Here is an 8965-nt window from a genome sequence, read left to right on the forward strand (position 1 = left end):
ATGATCTTCATGAAGCCATTAGTGATGCTGGTGGGCTCTCACTACGTTTGCAAGGTTTCATGTGGAAAGTGTGCTTCAAAAGGACTCAAGCACAATGGATACTATGAAGGTGGAGATTTTATCATTGGTGGTATAATGTCTAATTTCCTTGCAGTAATTAACTCAAATAATAGCTTTGAAGAGCCTCCTTCTCCCTATCTGCTTGATGCTTGGTGAGCACTATTCACTAGTCTAGTTCGGACAGGAATTCTAGCTTAATGGTTTGCATCCAGTTTATTGTGATTAATATCTTATCTTTCTCTTTCTCTCATGTGTTCTTGGTCAATAATTAAGATCTTCTGTACTCACTCTTCTCTGTGTGGCCCCAATGTCTGAAGTCAGAGAAGTGGCTACAAGGAATAGTGTCTGTTCTTTTATGTCATCCTACTTATAAAACTCCCCTTCTGGTGGAGGGTCACCTGATGCCTAACCTTACTAACTTTAAGAGTCACACCAAAATGTTCTTTACTGTCCCACCTTTTACCTGTGTGTGTGTGTGTGTGTAAGTTTAAGTAAGTGGACTGGATTTGTGGCAGCACTACTTAGCCTTTGCCAAAATGACATTTTCATGTTGTTGGGCTGTGTTTTTAAGTGTATTATTTTGAAAAAAATAAAACACTTTTATTGTGCTGTATTTTAATTTTTGAGTTCTATTTAGCCAACTCATCAAAAAGCAGCCAAGAGTGTTGGACAAGGGGAAACTGAGTTCAGATTCTTGCTTAGCTGTAAAGTATACACAGAGAACTGACAATGAATTTGGTAGGCCTTAACTTCTGTTTAGACAGGATTCCCTGAGATTGCACTCTATGTCTTGGCCAAATACTTTATGTCTTGACCACTGAAGGGTTTGGCATATCACTCTGCAAAGTATGACATTGCTGACAGTAAAAATATTCCAGGAGCAATCAAATCTATCCTTTCTTATGGGAAGCTTCTCTCTTTCAGGACATCCTGAAGAGAACACAATAGGTTTTGTAAGTGAAACAAGAATTCACATACAAACCACTAACAAGTGTCATCACTCAGAATTGTGTTTTGGATTTTATTCAGAAAAATGTTTCTAATTCAAAATAACAGCAGCTACCTCTGTTTGTTTGTTTTTAATCACCCTAATGGTTTTACGCCTGAAAAAATGTTTGTATTGGGTGAGTTTATGGGAAATATTTTTCTCAGTCAACCATAATCCAGCTTTGATCATTAGGTGTGTTTAAACTTGCTTAAGTGTTGTATGCTGAACACTTAATCCTCTCAGATTAATCTGGTTTTTTCCCCCCAATCATAGTTTACTTGTCAATAGTATGCCTGTTGGTGTTATCTTCCTTAATATTAATTCAGAACATGATTTACAATGCATTGTTTATCAAGTGATGACTTGCATTGGCAGATGGGTCATCACAAAATTATCATCATAGAGAAGTTTATTGTCTCAGGTGAGCTTTCAGCAGAGTCATGTGGTTAATCAAGCAGTGTACTTTGTGTGCAAACCTAGCTGAAGCAAATGGTACCTCTTTAATACAGCCATTGGACAATTGCATTACCATTGTGTTTTTTTTTTTCCCATTTCAGGCCCTTTCCAAAATCATTCCAGTTCATCCTGGCTTTCCTGTTTACGGTAATGGAGATCAACAGGGATCCCACACTATTGCCTAACTTCACCCTTGGAGCCCACCTTTGTCAAGATTTTTTACTTGCAAAGGACATTTATTTGAACACTCTAAGGTTAACAACAGGTCAACGTACAGTGATTCCTAACTACAGCTGTAGGAGAACACCACTTATGGCTGTAATTGGGGGTCTTAGATCTGATTTATCCATCAGTATAGCAACTTTCCTAGGGATATACAAAATCCCACAGGTAAGGGACAAAAATATATGCATTCCTACATACTGCGTTGAACTCGTTGGCAGAATACAAGTCTCTTGATCTGGCACTAATTCATAGCATTGGAGAAATTGTTGCAGACATTTTAACAGCCAGTTAGTGGGGAAATATAGAAGACTATTTATTTGGAATTGTTTTAATTCCATCTCTCCAGCAAGTACCTGAAGGTGGCTTGCAATTAGGACCATAAAACAAAGCCACTAAAAACAAACCAAGGCATAGCAGCACAAAATACACAATGAGGAGTCCAAAATGCAAATGATAAAATGAACCTTGGGTCAGAAGAGTACCATAAAAAGTTTAAGAGGCAAAACCCTTAGTGAAAGGACTTGGTAAAAAGGAAGGTTTTGGCCTGGCACCTGAAACTAAGTAAAGTATATTATCTCTGGGTTTCCCCCCCTCTCTTTCTCATATTATGTTTATATTGTATGCTAATCTTAAGACCATAGTAATAATAAACTAAACTAAAGGAAATCAAGGAGACAGCATGCCAATGGTGAAGCATCACCACTGGTAAAGCCTCGACACTTCTCATATGCCCATCATTTTACTGACTGTAATAATAAATTGGCTGCAGCAGCTTTCAGTGTCAAAAGGGTTTTTATATAGTTTTGTGTCATGTGGATTAGCTGTAGCTGTGTTATTGCTCAGAGATCAGAGTTGTATCTAAATGGGTATACTGAGTGATCTCAGGAATTAGGAGACCTCTATCAAAATGAACAAGCTATCAAGTTGACATGTAATGTAACAAATGCTGGGTTTGATGTAAATGTAAGAATGAGAATATGAACCAGTACATAAATACAGAATGTTAAAAATGGGTAGGATTCTGTGTTTGTTTTTGATTTTTTTAATGGGAAATCACCATGCGCTTTCTCCATAGATTAGCTATGGCTCATTTGACTCCGTCTTAAGTGACAAATCTCAGTTTCCTTCCTTCTATCGAACAGTTCCAAGTGAAATGTTGCAGTTCTTTGGACTGAGACATTTACTTTCACATTTTGGCTGGAAATGGGTCAGCTTAATCACTTCAGATAATGCCAACGGCCGAAACTTTCTTCAAATAATTACCCATGAAATGAGCAAAATCCATTCTTGTGTTGAGTTCGTAGTTATTTTGCCTGACTATCTTCAGTTTGATCCAGAATCTATGAATGACTTAGCCATGAAAATGTCAAAGCTAACATCCAATGCAGTGATTGTTCATGGAGAGACTGACAAACTAATTAAGCTACATGCTGTTCTACAACACAACCAGATTAGTGGCAAGGTATGGATCATAACAGCCACATGGAACTTCGCTTCTCATTTTGCCCAAAGGCCCTGGAATTTGACAGCATTCCATGGTGCTCTCTCTTTTACAGCACACAAACGTGAGATTCCCGGGTTCCAGAATTTCCTTAAAACAATTAATCCCAACAAGTATACAAATGGGTTTTATTTGAATCACTTTTGGTCCCAAGTATTCAAATGTTCATGGCCGGATTACATATTGGATACAACCTGGGATAGTTGTACAGGGAAGGAGAAGCTGGAAGAAGTTAACATTGATCTCTTTGATATGAACACATCCAGTCATAGCTACAGTATTTCCAATGCTGTGTATGCAATAGCACACGTTTTGCATGAAATGTACTATTTGGAGTCAGCAAAGAAAAAAGCAGCTAGAGTGGAGCTCCATGATATTCATGCATGGCAGGTAACTGTCTGTACTAGAAAACTGTTACATGAGTGGGAGGGGATGTGGCTCTGTGGTAGAGCATCTGCTTAGCATGCAGAAGGTCCCAGGTTCAATCCCCAGCATCTCCTGTTAAAGTGTTCAGGTAATAGATGTTGTGAATGACCTCTGCCTGAGACCCCGGAGACCTGCACCAGTCTGGGTAGACCATTCTGATCTTGATGGACCATTTGTCTGATTCGGTATAAGGCAGTTTCATGAGTGCACTTTCATGAGTGCACAATAAAGGAATAAATAGTAGTCTGCCTGTCAAAATAAGATGCATTTTAATTACAGAGATAATCTCACCATTGTGATGAAGGGGGTTCCATGTCACTAGAAGCTGTGATAGATTCACCACCACCTTATTCATAAGTGAAAAACACTTCTGTATGCATATGGAGTTGGGGTGATCTTACCTTTCCCAGGTTTTTTTTTTTTGGGGGGGGGGAGTTAGGTAATGGTACTAGGGATTGCATCAAGAAAGAGCAAGCAAAAAAATTATTTGTGTTAGAGAAGTAATCTTAACCAAAACTTGATCCATTTCAAAAGGTTTACCAGATATATCCCTAGTAATACAGGGAAACTTCCCTAATGTTATTGTAGTCCTGATGCTTGGTTACATATGCATAAGACTGTATTGCATTTTTTTCCTTTAAAATTAGCTACATTCCCTGCTGAGGAAAGTCCGATTTAACAACAGTGCTGGTGAGGAAGTATCTTTTGACAGGAATGGTGATTTGCGTGCTGTATATGACATTCTGAACTGGGTCATTTTGCCAAATAATACCCCACTCCCTACGCAGGTTGGATATCTTGAAGCTCAAATTCCTGTGCATCAAGTCATGGTCATCAATGATGAAGCTATAACATGGAACAGCAGATTTAACCAGGTCAGGAACAATGATGGAAATAAATATGGAGAAATTGTGTTAGAAACATTACTTCTTACCAGCTATCTCTTTTCACTAATGCTTATAGCAGTCAGGGAACAAATAGAAGTTTCAAATATAACATGGTAAATACTATATTTTCATATAAAGATCTTAAAAAGATCTTAGATCTATTCTGAGGTAATGAAGCCATTCAATTTGTTTGTTTCCTTCTAATTAAAAACATTAACAGTACATTTGAAATTTAAATACTTGAAGATTTAGTGGCCATTTATTTTATTTCTGAAGAACATTTGACTTCTTCCTCAAAAGAATTGCCATTCATTGGGCTAGATCAATTGCTGAAACCATGTAGGACTGCAGTGAAAAGGAAAATGTAGCTAGGTTGAGCCAAAAAGTTGACTAGATCCAAGCCACTGTCTTCTTCTAGTACAACTCTCCTGAGTAAATCATTCCTAGGTAAACTATTTTAGACTAAATGTAATAAACTAGCCAAGGAGATTCAATGTAAGTAAAAGTAAAGGGATGAATAAAACAAACAAACAAAACCCCTTCAAATATCTGAATTGGTGGAGTCTCAAATGGCTCTTATTTTTTGTGGTGCTGAGGAAACTTCATTGAAAATGTTAGCTATAGCACTGATAAAAAGCCAAGAATTATTTGGAAAGGTCTGAAAATACAGAGGCCAGTATGATAAATAGCCTTATAAACATCTGAGTTCAGAGTGCTATATATAATTATAGTTTCTCTATCATGAAAAAGCCTTCATACAGCAGGAAAAGGCAAACAAATTCCTCTGGAGAAAATGGATGCAATGACTTGAGGGACTGAGATTTTTTTGTGTTCATTTTTTAGAATGAGTAGGAAGTTATGATAGAGGTTGTAAATGCATGAATAATGTGGACAAAACAAGATAGAACTGGATCTAATCACATTTTTATCTCGCCCAGTCTCCAAGGATGACAAAATGTTGTACATTGTTCTTCTATTTTGTCCTGAGAAATTAATCAAGCTGCATTAGACAGGGAGTTGAATGCAAGTTTCTCCAATCACGGGAAGACATTTTAACTCACACTGGTTCTCCTGGAGCAGCCCCCATCATATAAAAACTTGAATATCATACAATAAGGGGGCAATATCGGACAGAATAAAATTAAGTGTGTCTCACATTTTGCCAAATCATGCCCTCAGTTATTAAAATATGACTGAGGTGGCTGTGTGATGTGGCTAAGCTGTAGTCATAGACACCAGTGATATGACTTTAACAGAGGCTTAGACAAGTTCCTTGATGCTCCTCCGCTGGACATTTTCAAGTCGAGGCTGGACGACCATCTTTCGGGTATATTGTAAGGCTATCTTTCGGCTACGCCCCTGCAGAGTGCAGGGGGTTGGACCAGATGACCTGCAAGGTCCCTTCCAACTCTAACATACTATGATTCTATAATTCTATGTTCTATTTAGAATTTCATATTCAGAACCTTGGAATACCAGTCACTGGGGTACAGATTACTAGAGAGATCTACTGGAGACAACGCATTAGCTATTTTTGGAAACTGAATGCTGCATTAGATAAGCCCTTTGTCTGCTCCTGGAAGATTGTATTTCTTTCTTGCATACATATGCTTGCTGAAATGCATTTTCATGAGTATAACACACGCTTCTGTATTTAGACACCGACATCTGTGTGCAGTGAAAGTTGTCATCCTGGCTTTAGAAGAATGGTTCCAGTTGGGAGGTTATCTTGCTGCTTTGATTGTGTCCAGTGCATGGAAGGAGCAATCTCTAGTCAGAAGGGTATGTGTCCCCTAAGCTATCATCAGGTAGGGTACATTGGTGTGGTATTGCTGAGGGGTACTGAACTTCTTCTAATGAACTCATAACCTCTGCAATACATATTTTACCTGATAGTTTCTTACTGAGTGGAAATCAACCCTGATGAAAAAGGTGCCCTTTAACCAGGCTGAATACCATTTGAAGAGCCTTGGCCCAATCTGCACTAGCATTTGCTCTGCTGTTTTACCAAACCCACACTGGAACAGAAATTCCCCTCTGCATTGCATGCCACTTTCACTTTGGTTGATTGTCAGATTTTATGGCAGTGTCCAGACTGCATGCTGCTTTGACTTCGTTTGATCTCTCAGTTTTATGGTAGCCATCTGCATAGATTTATGGCCATTTTATGGCCATTCAGGGGTGATTCTGCAGTCAGTATGGCATTGGCCCGGGGTATTTGAATGTGGTTTTGAGCGGCATCTTTTTCTGTTCCAGTGTGGGTTTGGTAAAACAATGGAGGAAATGCTAGATGCAGATTTTGCCTTTCATGGAATGCACAAGGACAAAAATCATATGGGGCGTGAGTCATAGTAAGTAGAGAAATCCAGTGAGACTGGCTGACTGAGCTGGTTGGATCCCCCGAATATATCCCAACAAATTCCTCAGTTGGCTTTGCTAAGCAGGGTCATTAACATTTCTACAGCCTGACTTGGACAGGTAATTGATCTCACTTCCTGCCCTCCTAGAGAGCAGAGGGGGAAAAGTGACACTTTTAAAACTCAGAGTGGGGGAGGAGGCATTCTGTCACAGCCTTGCTGTACCTCTATTTTTCTGTATGTTTTTTATTATTTTATAAGAATTGTAATCACATGTCCTGGTCATAGACCATATAAAAAAATGAAACATTTTATTTTCTTGTTTTATATCCAATTTAAGAAATCTATCATGAAACTCTTTTGTGCATTTCAGATATGGATCATTGTGAGGAGTGCCCAGAAGAACAATACCCAAATAACCAGCGAGACAAATGTATTCCAAAGGTTATCTCCTTCCTGTCATATGACGATCCTTTGGGAATCATCATGGCATCCTCCGCAGGTTCTCTTTACCTCATCACAGTCGTCATCCTCGGAGTAACACAGGAACACACCAATTGTGAAAGCCAACAATCGTGACCTCACTTTCCTTCTTCTCTTCTCCCTTCTGCTCTGCTTCCTTTGCTCCTTGATATTCATTGCAAAGCCAAGGAAAATGACCTGCCTTCTCCGACAAACCTCTTTTGGCATCATCTTCACCATTGCCGTTTCTTCTCTCTTGGCAAAAACCATCACTGTGGTCTTGGCCTTTCTGGCCAGAAATCCAGGAAATGGGATTCGCAGATGGATAGGGAAAAGACTGGCAATGTCTTTGGTTATCTTCTGCTCCCTCATTCAAGTTGCCATCTGTGCCACCTGGCTTGGGACTTCTCCTCCATTCCCAGATATGGAGAAGACATCAGAACATGGACAAATCAACTTTGTTTGCAATGAAGGGTCTGTTGCCATGTTCTATGCCGTACTAGGCTATATGGGTTTTCTAGCCATGGCCAGCTTCATTGTGGCTTTCTTGGCTAGGAAGTTACCTGATGGTTTTAATGAAACAAAATTTATAACTTTCAGCATGCTAGTTTTTTGTTGTGTCTGGCTCTCCTTTGTGCCCACTTACGTGAGCAATACTGGGAAGTCCATGGTGGCAGTGGAGATCTTCTCCATCTTGGCTTCTAGCACTGCTTTACTTGGTTTAATCTTTTCCCCCAAATGCTACATTATTGTGCTAAGACCGCAGCAGAATTGTAAGGCACATTTACTTTGTAATGCCAATGCTCGAGTCAGACAATTATAATGTGAAATATGTTTTACATAATTGCATTTTGGGTGAAGTCTTAAATAAATTACACATTATGTGTCAACATTTCATAGGTAGAAAATGCATTTTCATGAGTATAACACACCTCTCAATCTTTAGGATAGGTTGAAAACAGATTCATTTGGACAGCATTTACTTAATTCTTCCATTTATTGGATGACTTAAATAGTGAATTTAAATTGTAGTTTTTATGTATTTTATGGTTATTGTTTTGTTTAAGTTGTAAGCCACTTTGAATTCTATATGTTAGAAAGGTGGATAATAACTATTTTAAACAAAGGAATGGACAAAAAAAACCCCACCCATTATGAAATCTCCAGTAAGCCATTGAACTGGACAGGTGACCATAGGGCAGTCAATCTCTCTCAGAATAGCCCTCCTTACAAAGTTGGTGTAAGGTTTTCATGGAGGGGAGACTGATCTGAATCTCTGTAGTACCTGGCAGCTGGACAATTCCAGGCATTCTTTTCAGACTAGTTGTATTTATTTATTTATTTACTAGCAGTAAAGCCCGTTGTGGAAATAAATACAACAGAATCTAGAAAGAGGCTCTGGGGCAGTGCTCTGGCTTTGGGCAAACAGTGTCATTTTGCTGTGGTGACCTCAGCATGGTATAATGGCAGAGTCCACTGTTTTCTCCAGAGGAACTGATCTCTGCTCCCTGAAGAGCAGTTGTAATTTTGAGTGATCTGTAGCCCTCACCTGGAAATTGGCAACAATTGTTACCCAGGATGAAATGGCTGGTTTGGAGGGTGG

General features: G+C 39.0%; 1 pseudogene; it reads left to right on the plus strand.

Moving 5' to 3' along the window:
* LOC107109369 lies at nucleotides 1-8185 on the plus strand (annotated as a pseudogene).
* Nucleotides 8186-8965: the final 780 nt, after the last annotated feature.

This window comes from Gekko japonicus, unplaced genomic scaffold (assembly GCF_001447785.1).
Source record: "Gekko japonicus isolate JY-2015 unplaced genomic scaffold, Gekko_japonicus_V1.1 scaffold101, whole genome shotgun sequence".
Taxonomy (NCBI): Eukaryota; Metazoa; Chordata; class Lepidosauria; order Squamata; family Gekkonidae; genus Gekko; species Gekko japonicus.